The sequence below is a fragment of the Protopterus annectens genome, chromosome 7.part0, assembly GCF_019279795.1.
Source record: "Protopterus annectens isolate FY-2018-M chromosome 7.part0, PAN1.0, whole genome shotgun sequence".
Classification (NCBI taxonomy): domain Eukaryota; kingdom Metazoa; phylum Chordata; order Ceratodontiformes; family Protopteridae; genus Protopterus; species Protopterus annectens.
In genome coordinates this window covers 259,983,873-260,006,344 of record NC_056739.1, presented here as the reverse complement: position 1 = coordinate 260,006,344, position 22,472 = coordinate 259,983,873, and positions in this window count along the sequence as shown.

Genomic DNA, 22,472 nt, shown 5'->3' with positions numbered 1-22,472 from the left:
CCCAAACAGACATTGTACACACTACTGTACAGAACACAGATAACATGTATCAGATGTTTGACATTTAATGCTGAACTACATATGTCAAAGTCATATCCCACTGCACACAGCTCCACACTGATTTCTCCATGGCAGTAGTTATGCAGGGCATCTGTGCATAGATACGTACTGCTGCCACATATGGATGATTCAAACTATGTAGAGTACTCTTCAAAAACATCTACTACATGCCAGTAAATACATATCTGTTGCATACCTTTCCTTTGTATGTGTTTGTATTAGTCAGTTCTATGTGTTTTGTAATTTGTTTTATATCTTATTTTTTTTCAATATATTTTTTATTTTTCAATATATTTTTTTTAATCTTTTTTTCAATATATTTTCTTTTATATCTTTTGGTTTTTTTTCTGTTGCTGTTGTCTGTGTGTGTCTCTCTCTTTCTCTCTCTCTCTCCTTACCTGCAATGAAATTATTGCATGTGTGGACAGCAAGTACAGCCTGCTTTTATAGGTATCTGCACATGTGCATGTGATGGCCTCTGCACCAATTGTTGGCCACTATTTGGCAATTGCATGCAGCCTGCTGTGTGGTACTTGCAGTACTCACTGTCATAGCAACCCGATGCTATAAATTGCTAAGTCAGGTAGGCGTAGCCCTTTCAGCCTTCCAAAGTGGGGACCATGCTTGTTTGCTGTGGACACCGTTGTGTAAGTTAGAAGGTTGGTGTACTTCTTGTATCTGATGCTAGGGGTTTAGCCAGTGATTTGAAAGTTGTACTCAGACCTGAATGTTGCCACTTCCAGTACACAGTTGTCAGTTTAGAATTGTACTCACCCCTACAAATGCTAACACAAGATACATGGAAGTATGTAGTTTCTTTCCTACTTATACAATTAGCTGTCATACATACATAGTAATTGAGATGTTTTCATTTGGCACATGAACTGTTTGTGAACTGCTATACTGTGGATATTAATGTACTGCACAGTTTGTGTTTTTTTTTTTGTTGACATTAGCACAGGATGCTCATGAAAACTGGACAATTCCAGTACTGAGTATGCCTACCTACATCCTTGCTGGACCTTGAACACACAGGTATTTTGTGCATTTGGGTGGGAATTGTCCTGCTATGATACTGTGTTGGGGTTGTAAAGTGCTGCTGTAACATTATTTACTGCTAAAATGGCTGGTTCTGTTAGCACAGTCATGTAATGCAATTCCACAACAACTGCTGGTAAAGTTCCAAAGAACAGGTTTTGTGTTATGCATTCCTATCTTTCCTTTACATTCACTCATTCTGATGCATGATATATATATATTTCAACAACAACCTGCAGCATATCTACTGTGGCTTAGTAATACTTCATGCAGTCTAGTGTGTATAAGGTCCGGGATTAGAGACTGAAAGTGGTGTTTTATTTTGCTGCTGAGCAGAACAAGGGACCTCACATGCAGGGTGACTAAGGCACTTTTAAGCAGTTGTAAGTGGGTTTGCATGGGTTTCTGTGGGTTTGTGTGATGCTTAGCAATACTTAGCTAAGCGCACACTTGCTCAAACCCGCTAACTACTGCTTAAAAGTGCTTACTCCCGCTAACCCCCACGCTTATTTCTTTGAAAGAAAAGAAAATGGGGAGTTATGGACAGTGGTGAAAAAGGGGCACAAAGAGGGAAAGACAGTAGGGAAAACAGATAGGGATGTGCAGGATGGGTGTAGGGAAGGTCGATAGCTGCCCATTTCTTTAACAGCAACAGCTGTGCATATACTAGTAATTTGGAGGGAAATTTGAAACCTTCCACCCCTGAGAGAGGGGTGAGAGCAACGAAGTATGTTGTACTGCCAATTAAATTTCAGTTTATGTGTCCAGCAGACATGTGTGCCAAAATGGGCAGCTATGTATGGGGTGTAATTTTTTTGTGGGAGCAGATTGCCCATTTTTTTTTTTCAGGTGAGAGTGAAATGTGGGGTAGGGGAAGTAGGTATATTTGGGGAGGTAGGATGGGGAGGTAAACAGACAAGACAAACAAGACGCATACAGGGGTGGAATATGACACATGGGGTGGGTGAACACCATTGACGGGGAAGGATGTTTGGAATTCGCAAGCCCATGAGCCCACAGATGGCAACAGTGGAACTGATATCCCACCCATGGGCAGTCACCAATGCACCTTCACAGCCCAGAGGGTGGCTGTGCTGGGGGCTGTGTAGGAGGGGCAGGTTCACCTGTGAGTCACGCCACTCTTGCCTTGTGCTGCCTACGCACCACAGCCCGGACCATTCGGAGAGTGATAGGTGGCCCTCCTCCGGCCACGCTTGCATGGGGGGGGACGAGCCCCATTCCCTGCAGCGCTTCTACCCAAAGGTGGCACAGGACCAATGGAGGAGGAGGTCCCGGGCTGGGCACTGGACCTGCTGGTGCCAGGTGCCATCGCCAGCTGAGGTGGGACAGGTGGGTCCGCTGGGACCGGCCTTACCATACATTCTATGTTTAAGAGGATTTAATGACAATATGGGTTAGTGATAGCCAACAGCATTCCAAATTAGTTGTAACAGCATGCAGTAGTATTCCCATTAAGCCAACACACCACAGTTCCAACAGTTGAACAGCAAGCATAACATTCCAACAGCATGCAGGATTGATTGGTGGGAACAGGCCACCAAGATTGTGGTATGTAAACAGGGCACATGCATCAAAGTAAATGCAGATATTTATAAACCAGTAGGACATATGTCCCAACAAATGTTATGAGATTAGACATACCCATTGAGGCGTGGAATTGCATTGTTTATGCACATACTGTAGGGTGTAAAAATATGCCTCAATTAACAACTTATATATACTTATAGTTTACACTACATTCCTATTGACTGCAGTTATATATCCCCTACATGTATTATTACACTAGGCAATGTCTGTTAAATTGTGAAATGGGTTTTGCTAGTTCTTTATATACCTGACCTGTATCTGACATACAAACTGTCCAGGATGCAGATGTTACTGCTTCGTATTTATATATTTCATTTATATTTACATATCTACATATCTGGATGTGTTCAGGTGACATTATCAGGTATATTTTAAAAGCCCCCTACATTTCTAACAGCACACTGACATTTCTGGAGAACTTAATAACAAGCTACTCATTTGCCAGATTAACCTGTACATGCCGGACATGAACTGACAGTTGATGACTGTATATATGCTTAACAGCTTCTGGCACTCACTTCATCCACTTTATATGGGCCTACCCATGTGTGGGTTGACTGTGCTTAATACAACAGTACTATTTCTATAATGCAAGGGTACAACAACATATCAAAGAAAGTGACGTGGACACACTTTAGGAATTAAACCTTTATTAATTACATTACACACTTTTCTAGTGGCTCTCTCATTTATCTGATATATCAGTGCATGCAGACAAATTTTATTCAAGGCATATTATACCTTTATTAATGGGTTACAACACCGTTTCACGCTGTCTCACTTATTTTATATAACAGTACATGCAGAGAAGTTATTCAAGACATATTATACCTTTATTAATGGGTTACAACACTCTTTTTCAGGCTCTCTCACTTCTTTTATATAACAAAACATGCAGAATAATTACTAACCTGCCTGGTGGTGCAGCCTTAGCAGCCTATCTGCATAGGCTTGCTGATTCACAGCATGGACACCTGCAGCTGTGAAGTAAATGAAGGGATGTTGAGACATACCTATCCATAATATAGACTACAATAGCAATTCTTACATACTTCATTCCATGGCTACATACTCAGTAGTGGGGCAGTTTCCATTTCACGGGCCTCCTGTATCCACTGGTTCAGTCGGTCCTCTTTGCGTCTCTTCAGGTCTGAATAGTGGTGTCCGACTTGCTCACCAGTCCGAGGGATGCCTGGGGCACTGGTGAGATCATGTGCTAGATGGTTTTAGGCTACCACTTTGTACTCAGTGCCTTTAAACTGGCCCTGCAGGAGTCTTGCATCATGATGATGAACGAGGAGCCAAACCATTACTTTTGACTCCTCAATGCCACACCGTTGCACTCGAAAATGAGAGGCCTCTCCAACACCAGCCATGCTGACTGCAGATGGGAGCTACAACCAGTTATGTCAATTATTCCCACCTATGGAGCTTAAATATGCCTCATTTCCCGCACTTATTTGTGACTGGCCGGTTTTGAAAAATCTCAGCTAAAAGCAAGCCTGCTTAGCAATGGGTAAACTTCCATTGATATATATGAGTGTGTTGGAAGTGCATCCATATGAAAAGCTGTCATGGCTTAGTAGTTTCGTACTGTGATTATGGTGCACAGTATCCTGGGTGTGAGGCCTGTCATTGCTTTTTATTTCACTACTGGCCAGACCAGCTTGGAGGTGTGGCTGTGTCTAGCCGATTTTGCTCAACATTGCCCAACATTGGTCGACGTTGCTCTATGTTGCCCGATGTTGTCCCACGTTGCCCGACATTGCGCTGTTTAGTGCGGTGCGCAGATACGCGCAGAGATGTTTTGTTTGCGCTAGTTGGCGTGATGCGCAGCTCCGCGCAAAGCCATTGCACTAGTTAAAGCAGTGCTAAGCTATGAGCAATTATACTTAACTGTGCTTATTACTAGTAAACTTTGCTTAGCAGTGCTTCACATTGCTTAAGATACGTTACTTATGCATTTATCAGTATGCATGACCATTTCACCTTTATATATATATATATATATATATATATATATATATATAAAATATCGTTCACTACTACATAGGCCATTTCAATGCATTTTACTACAATTTAAAATGTATATGTCAGGAATTATTTTTATGCACAGATTTCCTACAGAAAATGGGAAGGGGAGTGGTGGGACTCGAACCAGGAATGCCTCCTCTTTGTGCAAAGGCTCTACCACTACACTATTGCTATTTGGCTTAACTTGCATATAAGTAGTTTATTATCCTCTTCAATGTCTAAACTGCTAACTGTAGCTAAGCAATGGGCAAACCCGCGCACACACGTGCAAATACGGGCAGCTATATTGGGAATAATAAAACAAAAAAAAGTTTTACATTTTATTATATTTGTACAGGGGTTTAGAATGTGGGGGAGTGTAGTGTTGGGGATATACACATTTGAGCGGACACGCTCATAACTGGTGACATTTGCAGTTTAGGCACACGCAGGGGCATGGATATTTGGACTGCTCGGCAGTCTGACACACCCCCTGCACTCGTGCACACTCCATGTTAGCCTTAGAGTTGAGTCAGCGCACCTTCATGAATATGCATGGTGCGCTGACGTCATCCTCTTAGGCTGCAGTTTTCGAGTAAGACTTATTTAGTCTTACACGGAGGATTAGTGAATCCCGGCCAATGTCACCATTATATGAAAGTATGCCAAAACATTGGAAGATATATCTGCAGTGAGTTAAGATTTACCATACCTCCTCATTCTATAGCCCATTTAAAAACAGCAGAGTTAAAATGGCAAATTTTGTTAGATTCTTTCAAAACACCAGGTTTGAAAAATGGAGTTAATTACAAAGCTGTTTTAAGAAGAAAAGCTTATTATGACAAATGTAAATAATTTGCATTCAAACAGTTTGAATAGTTTTATTACTTTTTAGTAAAAGTTTTTTATGATATTTTTTTTTTTTACATTTTTAATTTAATTAGAAGTGTTAATTGCAATTAGTGGTTGATTGGTTATGCTGTTTTTAAATGGACTATATAATGAGGGGGTATGGTTATTTTTTTTCTCTGAAGGCCTTTGTTCTGGCCGAAAGCGCTTAACCAATGTTATTAAACATTTCACAAAGGGAATATTCAGTGTCTCCACCTGACATTTTGTGTTTTTGCAGTTATTTTGATAGATATGTTAGTTTGCAAAACACGTCTATTCAATTTTAAGTCATTATTTGGATAATTCATAACTTTAAACATCTTGGTCTTTTATATCCTGAAGGAGCAGTCTCTCTATGGCTGCCTTTAATAAGAAGAGTGACAATTAGTTAAACCAGTACAGTAACTTATTTCATCTAGCTGAAGTCTAAAACAGCTTTAAGCAGAAGTTGCTAGTTTGATTTGAGGATTATCTTTTCTTTATTGAAGAATAAAGAATTGTGTTTACCAAAGAACCTGCAAACTCTGATTTCCTGATCAAGCTGAATGCCATCTAGTTCAGTTTACCTTTCACATTCAGGGCTACCTGTCTATCAAAGCCAACAGTGCGAACATGAACAAATTCAAGGGTTACAGTTCAGTTTGGTAGAATTTGGTAGAATTTCAGACTAGTATTCCTGTGGGTTGAAGATTCAGTGTCCAAAACAGTACATGATTTCTTTTACAGATAACCATGATATGGAATGCAAAAGGTACTGCAACTTTTACTTTTGTTTTTCTAATCCATGTGAATTATGACAAATGAGCCTATTCCACTGAATTTGTACAAGTACACTGAGTTCTAAACTTACTCCAAGGATGCGCAGTCTCAGAGAAATCAGTTTAGTTTCAAGAGTGAAGAGAGCTGCTTTGCTGCTTGGGGCTTGTTCCCTAACTTCATCCACATGTGATTTTAATCCAGTACTATAGATGTGGCTTATCAGCATTCACTTAAACAAAAGACAATTCATACAAGCCAGATTTTTAATCAGTCTTAAAATATATCAAAGAATGATTCATATTCAGTAATCTAAGCCTGGTGTTATTTTACTTCCATTTGCTAACTAGGGTAGAACACTGATTCAAATGGACAAATTTCAGAATCGGCCTGTTAAAGACAATGCAGTTATTAACATATAATACAATATAGGTACAATAAAAATGAAATTTTGTATACAAAGATCAACACATGTTTAGGTGTTTGTCATATTCTGTTTGTTTGATATATATATATATATATATATATATATATATATATATATATATATATATATATATATATATACAAACACACAAGAACATTTGTATTTGAACATAAGTTCAAATGGCTTCTGTAAAAAAGTAACACAATACTTGCGTATTTCACTAACACTGCTATAAATGATATATAAACTATGCACATTAGGCATGATTGGTGGGAGAAATAAAATAGTAAGACTAGATATATAATAGCTAATCTGAATAAGTGGATGATGTGAAGGAGGATGCAGGGAGAAAAGATTTTGCTTCTTACTGTGTGGAGCTGTTTTATATTTCTGAGGAGAGTTGGATATCTAGCAGAATGTGGAATATAGTGATTATGTAATGTTGCTTTGGTGGAAACATTTACAAATAAGTTCTTCGATTGGAAATTGTTTGAACTGTCCACATAAATTGAGATGAGATTGATCAGTGTTTTGAGAATAGTGATTCCTAAGAGTGGGGGGCAGCTATGACAAACGCAATGAAGTTTCTGTATGAGTGTGTGTGTGTGTGTGTGTGTGTGTGTGTGTGTGTGTGTGTGTGTGTGTGTGTGTGTTTGAGAGTAAGTGAGTAAAGTGAGGGTAGAAAGGAACTGGAATCTTTGTCCAAAACAACACACAGTTACAACTAATCCATTAACAAAATATGGGAAGGAGTCTGTGTTATAGAGTCTGAGGGTAACAGATACATCCCTTTCTTCTTGGTATTTTATTTTTTCTCAGTAACATGCAGTGTTGTTGTCTTTGGCAGCTAGGGTTATGAGTCCACAAGTGCTGTTAATGTTGTTTTGAATAGATGTTAGGGTTTTATTAAAGCACTGGCAATAACTGACAATTGATATTCAGTGTGGGCAAGCTACATTGTTGCTTCATGGTCCAATGAAATCAGCTCAGAAGAAATGATACGCCTGATGAAATTCAGGTTAGAAATCATAATTCAAAGCTCTGACATTAAACAGCAGTGACTCTTCATGATGAAAGGTTTGATTCCAGGTGGCCAGATAAATTCATTTGAAATCATCTTGCAAGGAAATTGATAGATACGTAGCATATGCCTTTAAATTCTAATGAGTTAGCTACAGTCATTACAATGTTATGTTATACAAAGCATTTTAGAGAAATCAGTTTCAGTGTAAACCTCATGTAGTTTTCACTCCATCTGTCATTTCTCTGCACTACTTATTAAGGCAAATGTCATGATACAGTGTGAGATAATGGTAAAATATTTACCAGTAATGCAGAAGTAAAAAAAAGTGTCTTTTGCATAACTACAGAGGTATAATTCTGGGTGGCCACGGTGGTGCAGTGGTTAGCATTGCCACCTCACAGCAAGAGGTTCTCCGGTTCGATCCCCGGCTGGGGTGCCTTCTGTGCGGAGTCTGCATGTCCTCCCTGTGGTCACGTGGGTTTCCTCCGGGTGCTCCGGTTTCCTCCCACATCCCAAAGACATGCTTCAGGTGGATTGGACACTCTAAATTGGCCCTAGGTGTGCGTGTGAGTGTGCCTTCTGTGGAAGGTTGGGCGCCGGGCTGGCAACTCGACACCGTAAAACTCCACTGCCAATCAATGTGCGGACAAGGTGATCCGCTGTGGTGACCCCTAACCGGGAAAAGCCGAAAGAAGAAGAAGAAGAAGAAGACAGAGGTATAATTCTCAGAGGAAAATAGAAGTGTACCCTCGAGGAATACTTGTGCAGCTTGAAGGAACTTTGGCTAGAAACTGGATAGGAGGTTTGATCTGTTTCTCTCTAAAAGTGCACTGTTTCAACATTGTATATTGATTTTGTTTTCATACTACTTGTGTTTATAATGCATTTTCTATATGTGTGTACAATGCATCATGCTTAACTAAATGTCCTATACTATGTACTATCATCTGTATTGTTATTTGTGGATCTTGTCTCCCCAGGCCTCCACTGAAAATGTGTTATTTTTGGCCCAGTGGACTTTCCAGGTAAACAAATGTCAAGAAAGAAAGAAAGAAAGAAAAATGCATTTGAAGATATTTTTGTGTTCTGTATAGTTAAAATCATTGTCCGATGGTACCAATGACTGTAAAATAAACCATAAGCTAAATAAAAAGGGGGTTTGCACTGTGTAAATTTTCATCAAGGTTATGGAAATTATGATACAAAGAAGACATTTTACCAAGATGTGTAAAACAATAACAATGTTCAAAAGAATATTCAATTTATGTTTTTGAAAAAAATATGAAACCTCTTGCTGCTGTGAATTCTAAAAATTCTAAAAATACATTTTTGGAAATAAAATCTGTGCCCAAAGTGGCACATAAATTATCAAACTAAATCTCACAGCAGCTTAACTCATTGAAACTATGTGACTTTAACAGTTTTTCTTCTGCAAGACAAAATTTTACCATGGATTTTCTTGGCACTCGATCATTAAGAATACAAATTCCAAATTGTACAAAAGTAACGAAAGAGGTGAAAGCATAACTAAAAAAATCTTTGTTTCTATGAGTTGCAGCAGTGATAATTTCTGCTGTGAAAAATGGGTTTATTGCAAAGTAGACTTTTAGAAAATAATACTGAGAGTAAATGGACAGAGAATGGAATTATATTAGATGTGCATGTGTGCACTGTTAACTTGTCCTAGCCATTAGGTACTCAATAGATCAGATACTACTTACATATAAATAAAAGTCAAAATGTTTATTTGTCTTTATCAAACAGATCCATTTTAAAGGTAATAATTATCTCAATATTTTGGTTATGTGACTTTTGAAAAGCTAAAGATTGTAATAAATAACTAAATACATAAACAATCAAATCGATCAATTAATCAATCAATCTCACAGTTTCACTCCATACACTGAAAGTATTCAAATTCCATCACAGAGACAAAGGAGCCTAATAGGATGCAATACTGAAATTTAACGGACTGAGAATGAAATTATATTAGATGCTATGCAGAGTATAACACAGTGTCGGAAAATTATTTTAAAACTTTTGAACTTGAAAGTACTTAAGAAAGATGTGTTTGCACACTTGTAACATGCTCTGGTCATTGGGCATCCAGTAATATCAGGTACTGCTTATAATAAATACAAGTCATAATGCTTAAGTCTTCTCTTTCAGTTAGTTGCCTATAAGGTGATAATTCTCTTAATGTTCTCAGTTATGTGACTATAGAAAAGCTAGAGTTTGTAAAATAAATAAATCTTCACAGTGATGAACTTAAGACTGAATAGATTCAAATTCAGACACAGAGATTGTGCAGTGAATCAAATAATCGATGATGCAATATAATGATATCCTGATGAATATTTTATGCTATGCAATGCAATATAATGATATCCCGATGAATATTCTATACTATGCAATGCAATATAATGCTATCCTGGCTATGGCTATGTTGATCCATTTACAAGCTTATGAAATTTGCCAGGAAAATATACAAACAAAACTTGATGCAGTGCTAGGAATACACACTCACTGAAAAGTACCCTTAGCACTTTGAAACTTTGAATAATAATCCACACATACATGAGAAACATGACCTTGACTCTTAGAATGACATTAAAACAGCAGCTGATGACAAGTAGTACTTAAGTGTCATTAAGAATCAGGGCCAAAAGACTGGATATTTTCATCTTTGTTGTGAAGAAAAGCAACATTCACATGTATACTCATGAACAAGATTTGAAGTGAGTGATTAAGCAACAGTATTACCCATTGATTACAGCTGAAGTAGTAATCTTACAACTTTAAAATGTTTTGTTCTTATTACTAGTAGATGCATACCAGGATTTCTTTTGAATAAAACTAGACACACCAACCTCCAAATGATGTACATTCAATATTCTATTATGAAAGTGAAGGCTTATTAGACTACTCTGGCATTTTATCCATATCAGGATAATTACAATAGTATTAGGTCAGACACTACAATAACAGGACATGGGAACAACTAGCTGCTTAACGTTATAGATTAAAATGGAATAAATTCAAACTAAAATTGAAAGCAAATATAAGAGTGGCAAGTCTGAAACACATGGATCTTTTTCCATCACAAGAGAGGCAAAAACATGATCAGGAAAATCTAAAATGTGAAGGACAGAAGATGTACAGGTTTTACATATTTTTCTTTTTTTTAGGAATGATACAACCCGGGATTCAATAAACTCTGTGCGGGAATAGTGCTATTCCTGCCCATGGTGAAGCATGTCCATTTACCTTTAGCTTTCACATCAGAGCGCCTTGCATATTCATAAAGGTGCTCTGCTGCCAAGGCTAGATGGACACAAACACTACTGAGTGCAGGGGGTGTGTTTAAGTAGTGCACTCACATCTAACGCAACCCATGCACTCAGAAAGTGCCATACGGAACTTTTTAAAAGCATTTCAGTGTCCACGGACACTGAAATCAAATAAAATGAGTACTTTAGTGTCTGCAGACACTGAAATGGATAGGAGAGCAAGAAATTAATGCAGGGGGTGTGTGTGACAGGGGATAGGGGAGCAAGAAATCAATACAGGGGTATGTGTGTCAGGTTCTGTCACACACACACCCTGCATTGTAAAAGTGCCACATGGCCATACCCCTCTACTGTATAGGTTTCTGCAGAATTCCCAGACACCTGCCTCACATACCTTCCAACCTACTAGAGCAAGAATGCTGTACAAAGTCATAAATAATGGGGAGGCAAAGGCACAAAAATAGGGACACTATTTAAATACTGCACTTAGAAACCTAGAAAGTTGATAGAATAAAAAGTTTGCATTAGCACAGACTTCCTGAAGGGTATGAAGACTGAAACTCAAATGTCTGCCATTGTAAAAGTGCCATACGGCCATACCCCTCAACTGTACAGGTTTCCACAAAATGCCAACATGCCTGCCTAACATACCTCTCAACCTCCTAGAGCAAGAAGCCTGAAACCCAAATGTCTGCCAGTATGTTCTGACATAAACCCAGAGTGATTTGCCAATGATTTGCTAGAAAACCACAGTCACACTTCCTAAGCTTATAAGGGCAATAATTAAAATCTCTCCATTTGTGTCCCTTTCCAGTTTCACTTACTGTGACTGACAAGGAGTACAGATACATGTAAATAAAGTGGGTTTATTAAATTTATTTTTCTTTTACCATCCTAAGGTATGTTTAAGCATAGCTGAGAAGGTGTGTACATTATGTCCCTCTGCTCAGCATTGCTTAAACCTCCCATAACAGATAAATGAAAACATACAGCTAAAGTTCTCAAGTTGACATAGCGTAATGGTTAGAGTCCTGTGTTTGCATGCAGGCATTCATTGTTTGAGTACCAAAACAGGCACTTTATTTTTACATGAAAAGCAGTGTTAAAAGTATTATTGTAACTTTAAATTATGTAGTAATTGATATTTGTCAACCAGGGTAGTGTAGCTGGTCTAAAATGAAAGTGTGAGTGCATACATGTAAAATCACCCATGTATACACAAGTCTCCCATACAGTATAGTCACACCCCCTTGGTAATGTAATGAAAGCACATAGAGAGATGTCATGTAAAGTCAATTATATACACTTACTAGTATGTTAGCAATAATTAATTAAGTCATTATCCTGATATTTTTTAAATGAAAAGTAAGCAATGGTTAGCAGTGCTCAAGGTATGCTTAGCTAGTGTAAGCATCACTGAAGTGTGAATGCTAGCCATCTGTTAGCATTACTTAGCTTTGCGCAAAACCACACAAACACATTTACAACTGCTTAAAATTGCCTTAATCACTATGTCTCCATCAGCCCTTCTTCTGCTCAGCAACAAAATAATCAGCCCTGCCAAGTCTCAAACCTAGGATGATGGCATTACAATCACAGCAATGTACCACTACAGCATCTGAGCTGTGGGAATTTTAATGCTTTTACAAACATACCAGGCATTCTGGTCATTTAACATTAATGAAAAATGTCATCCTGTCTAAGTATTGAACCCAGAACCCTGTGCACTGCAATCACAGCAACATACCTCTACACCCTCTGAGTTGTAGGAATTTGCAATGTTATTAAAAACATATCATGAACTACAGTCATTTAACATAAGGGAAAATATGTATTCGTAGTACATATAAATACAAATATATATATATATATATATATATATATATATATATATATATATATATATATATATATATATATATATATATATATGCATAGATAGATAGATATAGATATTACTGCAAGACATCTGCAAAAAGCCTGACACAGTGGGTGATACAGGGCAAACAATAGTGACATCTTTGAAATATGGCCGTTATACGCATATAAGTCTGCTATAGTAGCATGGTTTGATTTAACATATAATTCCTGATAGATGCCACGTATGAAACACAAATGAATGTCATCATTTACTGATGTCAATGCACACATCATCCCACTGATTTGTCAGAAACCTATAACTAATATGGGGAACAGACCAAACATATGAGCCACACATCTGAACAGTGTCTACACATCTGGACAGTGGAGAGGTATGACTGCAGTCATGTAACAGAAGACAAAAAACATTGAGAACTTCCAACCATTTCACCCAGCACCATCTGAACCACAGTAAAACTAACACAACACTACCCCAAATCAGCTCTGGGGATTTACCCATGTATTTCTAAATATATCCTGCACTACAGGGATGGAACTGTAGGGAAAATCAGATATTGGTGCAAAAATGTCCACCCACAACCATTTGCACCACAGCAACATACCAGTACCCCAAATGAACTCTAGAGTAGAACAACTCTTTCAACAAACATATCCTGATTGCCATTCACACACTACACCAACATATACTGGCCCAAGTCACAGTCTACTGGGGATCTTAAGGTATTACATTACATTTCTCAGTCTGCCGCTACAAACATATGCAACTGACAGACCACCAGCAACTGTAGCATCATGCACAGTCAGATAGAACAGGATATATGACACTCACATCTGCTACTCTGCCTAATCAGCCCAACAAACATTTACACACAACACTGCCACACAATTTTGGCAGTCTGTTAAAAATGGCCAGACATACATAACTCTCAACTGTACAGATTTCCACAGAATGTCTAGGGTATGGGACCATATTCATTGCCACTGCCGTATACCAATTCCAAGAGTCTGCTAAGTCACTGGGATGATATCAGGAGTGCAGTCACTAAATAATGATATACCATACCTCTGCACCTCTTACTGCAAGAAATCTGCACAAAGCATGACATACCAGGGGAACATGGGGCCGAAAAGAGGGAAATATCTCACATAATGGTGTTACAAACTGAATCAATTGCTGGTGTTACAGGATTTGTTGTAACATAACATCCATGAAGAATATGATGTCTGAAACATTAATGGACGTCAACATTTGCTGACTACAATCCTCACATTATCCTAATGTTTTATCAAAAACAGAAATTGCCTGAGGAACAGACCAAACATAACAGCAAACCTCTGGGCTGTCTATGGGCATCTGGACAGTTGAGAGATATGTCAGAGATATATCACTGTCAGACATCAAGTCACACAGAAAATGTATATCTAGACAAACCCTGTTAATCTAGCAATCCTATATGTGTATAACAGTAATACTTACTTACAATTGTACCCAATTCTGGAGCTTTGTCCCCCATGCTGTTGGGCTGTCTCCACATGTCTTGTCCTGAGAGGTATTTCCACCTACCATCTGTGAAGCTGTAGCCCCCACACCTCCATAATGTCCTCTACACATTCAAGGAAAAGGGGCAAGGCCACATGAAGGACTTAATTATAGCACTGTGTTGCTATGGCATTGGCTAATGGAAAGAGAACACAGCTGCTCTGGATGCAAGTAGCAAGTGGGAGACACCGAGTGGTGCACAGCCCATCACCTGCTTATGAGCATTACCTACAAAAGGCAAGCTGCTGTCTATGTAATACAGGTCTAAACTCATCTGCACAAAGACAAACTGTGACTACACAAATCTAACCATTGGCTTTATTTTGAGGAAACTTTACAGCACTTTAACACGTGTGTCAATCATGTAACCTTGCAATGGAATGCATTAGGGGTAATGCAATAATGTCAAATAGGAAGTTAATCACTAGGTCGCAACAAGACCTGTTGGACTCACATGCTGCTGTCTGGCACCTATGGCCATTCCTGCTTGCCCTGTCTGCATTGACATGGATCACATCTCTGGCCCCTGAGTCACCCCAGCAAAAGTCAGCTCATATCCTACTACTAAGAGAGTGTCTGTTGTCCAATACTGAGTGTGAAACTGCTAGGCCAGCTACCTGGGATGTTGTAAATATTCACATGTCACCTGTGAATGCTACTATGATACATATATAGGGTATGTGCATAGTACACAACAGGTGCAGAAGTATATGTTGAACTGTATGTTATATACTGAGTCCATACCTGACAAATGTCCAGAATTTTGCAGACTGACCACATGTCTGCCTCATATTTGCAGTCAATGCCTCATAGAGTTGTGTACTGTCATAACATAATAGCATGCAGTTGATTGTCAGATGTCATATCCTGTGGAGTAGACCTGTGAATGCAACACCGTCTTTGCTGGCAACTAAGTGTGTTTCAGATAGCTTCATAAAGTGACACTAATTTCTGGCCTTTGCCCACCAGTGATGTGTGCCTTTGTGCAGATGTCTTGCTCTAACAGGAGTTAGGTGTATTAGCATGAAACCCATGTCAATGCAATTGTACCTTGTCCTGTAGGATGCCGACATCCGTGCAGTCACTGACACCTGCTTTGTAGCTATGGAGAGCATAGAAACCATGCCAGGTTACTCATCCCTTCATACATTTAGACCAAAATGGAGGGCTGCAAAGCCACAGGAGGTGGAGTGTTGAACATTATCATTCACATACATGCCTCCAGGCTGGCCAAACAGTATGATGCAAGGGAGACATCCCAAGTGCAGTTAACAGTTGACAAAACACCTAATAAAATCATAGATGGCTACAGGCCTCCAACCATGACTATGGACACCCACCACACCTATTGTGACTTGCTGGAATCTGTCAGGATTCAATCATCTACCCTGCTCCTGGGTGACTTCAACTACCCAACCATAGTGTGCATGACCTATACCACTTGAACATGAATGCACAGAGATTCCTCAGCTTTGTCAAAGGCAATGTAGTGGATCAGCCGGTCACCACTTCTATGACAGGTGGAAATATCCTGTACCTGGTCCTAACCAACATGAGTAGCCACTGTAGCACTCCTACAGTGTCATCCTCCTTGGTAAGAGCTGACCATATAGCCATCACTCTTCAGGTCACCATCTCCCCTGTCCTTCCCCCCTTGTCAGGGTCAAACAAAATTAACTGTACACAGATGACTATAAATTTCTACAGAGCAGGTAGAAGTAGCTGTACAGCCAATGTCCCATCAGTTGGAACTACCAGTAGTGTCCAGGCCCACACCACAATACTATGTGGGCACCTAAATAGTTGTATGGGCTCAGCATTACCTGACAGGACAACATCATCTCCTCAAGGTAGGGTATACGTCAGTGGTGGACAGCAGCAATACACAAATACCATAATAGATGGAAATAATTGCTGGACAGGGCCAAGAAGAAACATGTGCCTTATTGGAAGCAATGTGACCTTGGTCTGCACAAGCAAATAAGGTCACAGGTGAATTATCCTACAGCTATCTTTGAGTGCAAATTGGACACATCCACCAAGGGGAATCACTAGCCTTTAGGCCTTCCACACATGTGTCTGCAATCCCAGAGGCAACTCACAAATCTGCTCTGTAGTGGCGGTCAATAACACCACGTACACATACAGCATAGATATAGGCAACTGGCTGCAGACAGGTGAAGTGTAAACATCGCACCCCTGTCCCCCCATCGGTATGCATGTGCATGCAGAGCACCTGCCCCCCTCCCCTCATCATCAGCAAGCAGATCCGTAATGCTCTCCCAAAGGCAACAAACAGAACTCTCCATATGCCTGATACTATCCCTGGCTGCATCCTACATGAACACAGGCGTGAGCTCTCAGATCCATTACGCACTGTAGTCAACCAAAGCCTGAGCACCGGTGTCTTTCTATCTGCACAGAGGAAAGCCACTGTCATCACTATACACAAAGGCAGAGCAATCCACTGGCCTAGAAAGTCATATGCACATCAGCCTAGCTAGCCTGCTCTGCAAGGGCATGGAAGGCAATATCAAGGACATTATGAACAGGGACATCGGCAACCTCAAAATGCCTGAGTCCACACAGAGTAGTATTGTGAAAGTGAGATCAGGCCTGTTAAACCTGGCTGACCTCTCTGAAGTGGTCAACAAAGACAAGGAGGAGGGGAAGATGGTGAACAATGCCTACCTTCACCTAGCCCAATTCTCTCACAATAATCCCCAGGCAGCCAGGATACATGCACCTACACAGCTAGGCATCAACCTGTATGTTACCAGATAGGTAGCTAACTGGCCCAATGATAGCACCCACTCAGTCAAAGTAGTGGAACCTACATCTAGCAGTAGAGTCTTCCAAAGTGGTGTTCCCCAAGGATCGGTTTGGAGGCCTTTATTGTTTGAGATATACATATCTGAGATACAGGGCAAAATCAGTGGTGTGTGGCTGATCAGGTGTACAGATGCTTGCAAGCTGGCCACTGTCGTTCATTCCCCTACTGATGTGAGCATCCCCCAAGAGGTCCTCACCTGCTGCTGCAAGAAGCATTTCCGCACACTGAATGCCAAAAGAAGCATCATTCGCCCACGTGTGGCAGATGTCATCCACACTAATTATGACAGTAATAATGTACTGAGCATGCAATCAGGTGTGAGGTGACTTGTTCACCAAGGTTGGTAGCAACCTGACAGTTTCCCACCATGTGTGCACCATTGTAAGGAAGGCTGTCTACATGGCTCACCTCACAAATATGGATATGTCATCCAGGAACAAGGAGGCCACAACATACCTGTACTCCACCCTTACCATATGCATTACTAAGTACAATGGCTCTTTTGGCATGTACCTTGCCAAGAAAATGCAGCAGTTGCAGAGACCACAGAGGTTCCTGACCAGGCAAATCCAGGGTCTGTAACACCTGTCCAATACAGGTAGGCTGAAAGTCCTGTCCATGTACTCAGTCTCATACAGACTGATCATAGTTCACCTCTGTCTGGCATACAAGGACATTTCCAAACCAACCTTGATGGCGTTTCTGCATATCTGTAAGTAAAACCCCACTCATGCATCATGTACTGTAGGCCCTCACCTGGTCTGTGACATGTATAGTACTTGTTGGTGGGATAGTGTATTGTCCCACACAATACACCATCTGTAAAATACACTCCCTCTCCATGTCAAGCAGAGTACGTGTATAGCCCTCCTGCAGAAGAAGCTGGACGACTGCATGTGAAATGGACGGGACACGTGTGGGATTCCACGTGTGTCCCAACTGGACAGGGGAAACAGGTGCTGGCTTGGAAGGGACATGAGCAAAAGACTAGGCCAGGCTTATAAGGGCATCAGGGCCAATAGCCTGGTATCATATTATGAGGCTATGCACCTAGTACTTCACATGTTTCCTGTATGTATTGCAGACTGTCCTGCACTGTTGTCTGAAATGAATCATTGTGAGTCTGGACTGTGTATGTACTGCAGTGATAGTGTGTAGTCTTGTCCCTTCATCAGTTATCCTCACATACTGTTACACCTTGTCATTGTGTGTGGTCTGTATAGCAGTAAGGCAGCTCTTACAGTACTTGCATATGCACTTGGTGACACTGTACAGAATCAATAGCCTTGGTCTTGGCCACAATTACCATTCTGCTACTAGGCCCATCACACAGTAGGATTTGTCACTCTTTGTCATGGGCCTTACAATAAAAGTGAAAGATATGAATTGTGGCAGGCAGAACTACCGTAAGGAATGCCCTAAAGGGCCCATAAGTGTCACAGCTGTGCCAGACTGTACCAGGAGTGTGTGTGTGTGTGTGTGTGTGTGTGTGTGTGTGTGTGTGTGTGTGTGTGTGTGTGTGTGTGTGTGTGTGTGTGTGTCTGTGCATGTGTGTGTGTAGTGGTGTGTATCAGCAAATATAATACTGCAGGGTATTAATTTACATATGTTGTCGTCCCCTCGCGGGTGAACACAATGTCCCTCCCCCTCACAACCTGATGACAGTGTCTTAGAAGACTCCCATAATGACGGTGGTCATAGTGAGGCAAAGGTGTCGTTTTTGGTGGCTCAATCCATGCCACTGCTTGGTATCCCACTTTTACCCACCATGTCCCCACACACAGTCAGTATGCCACATATACCCAGTCCTCAGCAGCCATGGATAATCGACAGGATAAGGGTGGTGGCATGCAACAGGCTAGTGTGTTGAGTATGGTGAGTGCGAGTGTAGACACCAGCCATAGGCACAGATCAGGCAAGGTCACACACAGGCAGATGGACAGGGGTGCTCAACATAGGACTGCTGCCCATCAAGCCCCTGTCACAAGTTCCACAGCAGGTGTCAACAGACACATGTTATGGTCCATCATGGAGGCACAAGTGCATACTGACTGCAACACCAGACAGATGCTTAGGGCCATGACTGCAGTGCTTCCTGCCATGTGTGATGACCTCCATGGCATTTGTGATGCCATATGTCATCTTGCCAATGTTGTGGATAGGCAGTGGGGTGAGACATTGTCACTGCTTGACCATGCAATGTCTGTGCTTGAGCATGTGGTGGGAGTAGAGCATCGACCAGGTGGATGTAGGTCAGCAACATCATCAGCTGTGAGCTCATGTGCCCGTGCACATTCACAGTCCTGTAGTGGCATTACCAACAGCACTACCAAAGGGAGGGTGCTATCCATACCACACTGGAGCAGGCCAGAGGCATGTTGTCCTGGCCGGTCCCATCAGGGATGCAAATCCAGCAGACAGCAGTCACCATCAGGGAGTAGTACTGCATCTGTCCTTAGGCCTGGCAGTGCCAGTGCTACTCCTGGAAGAACCAGTTAGTGTATCCCTGCCAGGAGATGGTGAACTGTACATCCTGCCATGTACAGTCCATAGCTGTTCAACATAGCCCTGTGTCAGGCATCTACATCTCTTGATGGTGTGCAGACAAACACTCACACATCCCCATTACAGGGCAGTCACCAACAGACATGCACAACTCCTTTGCATGGCCCAGTTGAACATCACCCCTCCAGACACACACACACACACACACACACACACACACACACACACACACACACACACACATACACACACACACATGATGTCAGCCATATGGCCCAGATAAGGCCTCTGGCAATCTGACACCACACCCTGTGCATGTGATGATATTTGTGCCACAACCCTGTTATCCATACCATCAATGCACGGACATGCTCATATGGGTCTGACACACAGGATGACTATAGTGCAGTGTAGCAATGTCATGCTGTGTAAGGTGCTGTCTGCTGGCAGTAGTTATGGGTGCACATCAAGGTGTATGTGCCTTGTTAGCCATGATGCACTATTGCTGTTAGTACTGCTGACTGACGGTAGTGTCACGTTCTGTATTCTGCTTGTGCCCCAGGTGTCTGTGTGCCTGTAGGCTGTGGGCCTGCTGACAGTAGCAATGATGAGTGAGGCAGAGTGGAAACACAGTGAGCTTTTCATAGCCAAGGTACAGCTATAATATAAACATATTTACCAGGTGTGTTTACATGCAACAGTGTGTGAGGGGCAATTGTGCAGAGAGTGTGACCTTGCATACATACCCTGGATACAGCCACATAACCTTCATACATGTCACCTGGGTGTTCTGTAGGACCGCAGGCTCATACATACAGAGGAGGTTACTTGAGTACTGGCACTAGGTCCCTTACAAGCTTAGCCATTACATTAACTGCAACAAATTTAGCTATCAGCACCTGTTGCCCTTGCCATTTCTGTCACATCCACTTGACCATCATGCAGTTGATGAGTGCATGCCTGTTACTGTGTATGAAAGGTTTGGGCTGTGTATTCCTGACACAGGTAAGCCTGTGTTAGTCTAACCTGATAATCACTAGCATGTGTGTCTGCTATCTCATATGCATGTCTGGCCTCTTGTGCTGGTAGTGCACACAGAGTCATAGGTTCATAGGTTGGTACTAGGCTATCGGCCCTATGGCCTATACAAGCCTAGCCATAACAATTCCCTGGCTATTTCTTCCTACACTATTTACTTCCTTGGACCCCTGTCTAGTAGGGTGACTTACGTGATCCCCAGGGTTAATTTCCTTTCTCCCATCCAATCGTCAAGGTTCCTTTTGAAGATGGCCAAAGAGGTGCTCTGCTTGATATGTATGGGCAGTCTATTCCAGAGTCTGGGGAGTCTCTGGGTCAGGAACCTATCCCTCCAGCATATTTTGTTTATTGTGATGACAAGGTTTAGATCCCTGGAGCATGTGGCTCTGAGGGATTGGGATTTCTTTAAGTGTAACATGTCCAACAACTCTGGGTTTGACATGGCCTTGTATGTTAAGCAGAGATCGCCTCTGAGTAGATGATATATGACAGAGTATAGCTGGAGTTTTTTAAGGCAGTCAGCGTAGGGCATCTGCTTTAGGCCTGTGATTCTTTTAATGAGGTATTTCTGCGGCCTTTCCAGTTGTTGTAGATGTCTTGAGAGGTACATACCAAACAGGGCTTTGTATTCTATAATGGTCTAATGAGGGATGAGTACAGTGGAACAATGACCTCCTTTTTTCTGGATGAAAAGTCCTTAGTGATGAGGTGTGCCACATAGAAGGATTTCCTGACTGTTGTGGTGATGTGGTTATCGAAGGTGAGACCACTGTCCACCTGTGTCCCTAAGTCTCTTATCACACTTTCAGTGTTTAGTGTACTGTCACCTATGTGGCAATTTACAGGTACATGTTTTTTTCCCCAAGGGGATAACTATACATTTCTTGGCTTGTTTGACATCTACTTCTCTGAAGTACAGGCCCATGGCTCTGGCACCAAGCATCTGTTTCTGTAAGGTCCTTTTGTAGAGTATCCACATCCTTTTGAGATTCAATAATGGCTCCCAGACTGCAGTCATCTGCAAACTTTGTTAGCCAGAGTCCCTTAGTGTTGGCCTGTACTTCAGAGAAGTAGATGCCAAACAAGAGCGGTCCCAGGACTGAACTCTGAGGTACTCCACTTGGCATGTGTCTGCAGATGGATTTGGAGTCGTCTACTTTTACAGTGTGGGTTCTGTCAGTAAGCCAGTTGGCAACCTATTGAGTGACATAGGGATTAATGCCCAGCGTAGTAAGTCTATCTATGGTTCCAGAGTGGGGGGTGGTGTCAAAGGCTTTGGTGAGGTACAGATAGGCTGTGTGGACCACCTTACCCTCGTCCACGGCTCTGGAAACTGATTCGAAGAAGTCAATTAAGTTCAGGAGACAAGCTAGGCCCTTCACAAACCCAAACTGGGTGGGTCCAGTGTTTGAAGGTTGCCAATGTCTTTGTTTATAAGTTCCATGATAACACATTCCCTGGCCTTGCAGATCAGGCTCGTCAGACTGATGGGGCAGTAATTCCCAGGATCCAAGGTAGATCCCCCCTTGTAGAGTGGGATAACTGTAGCTGTGCCCCACTCAGTGGGC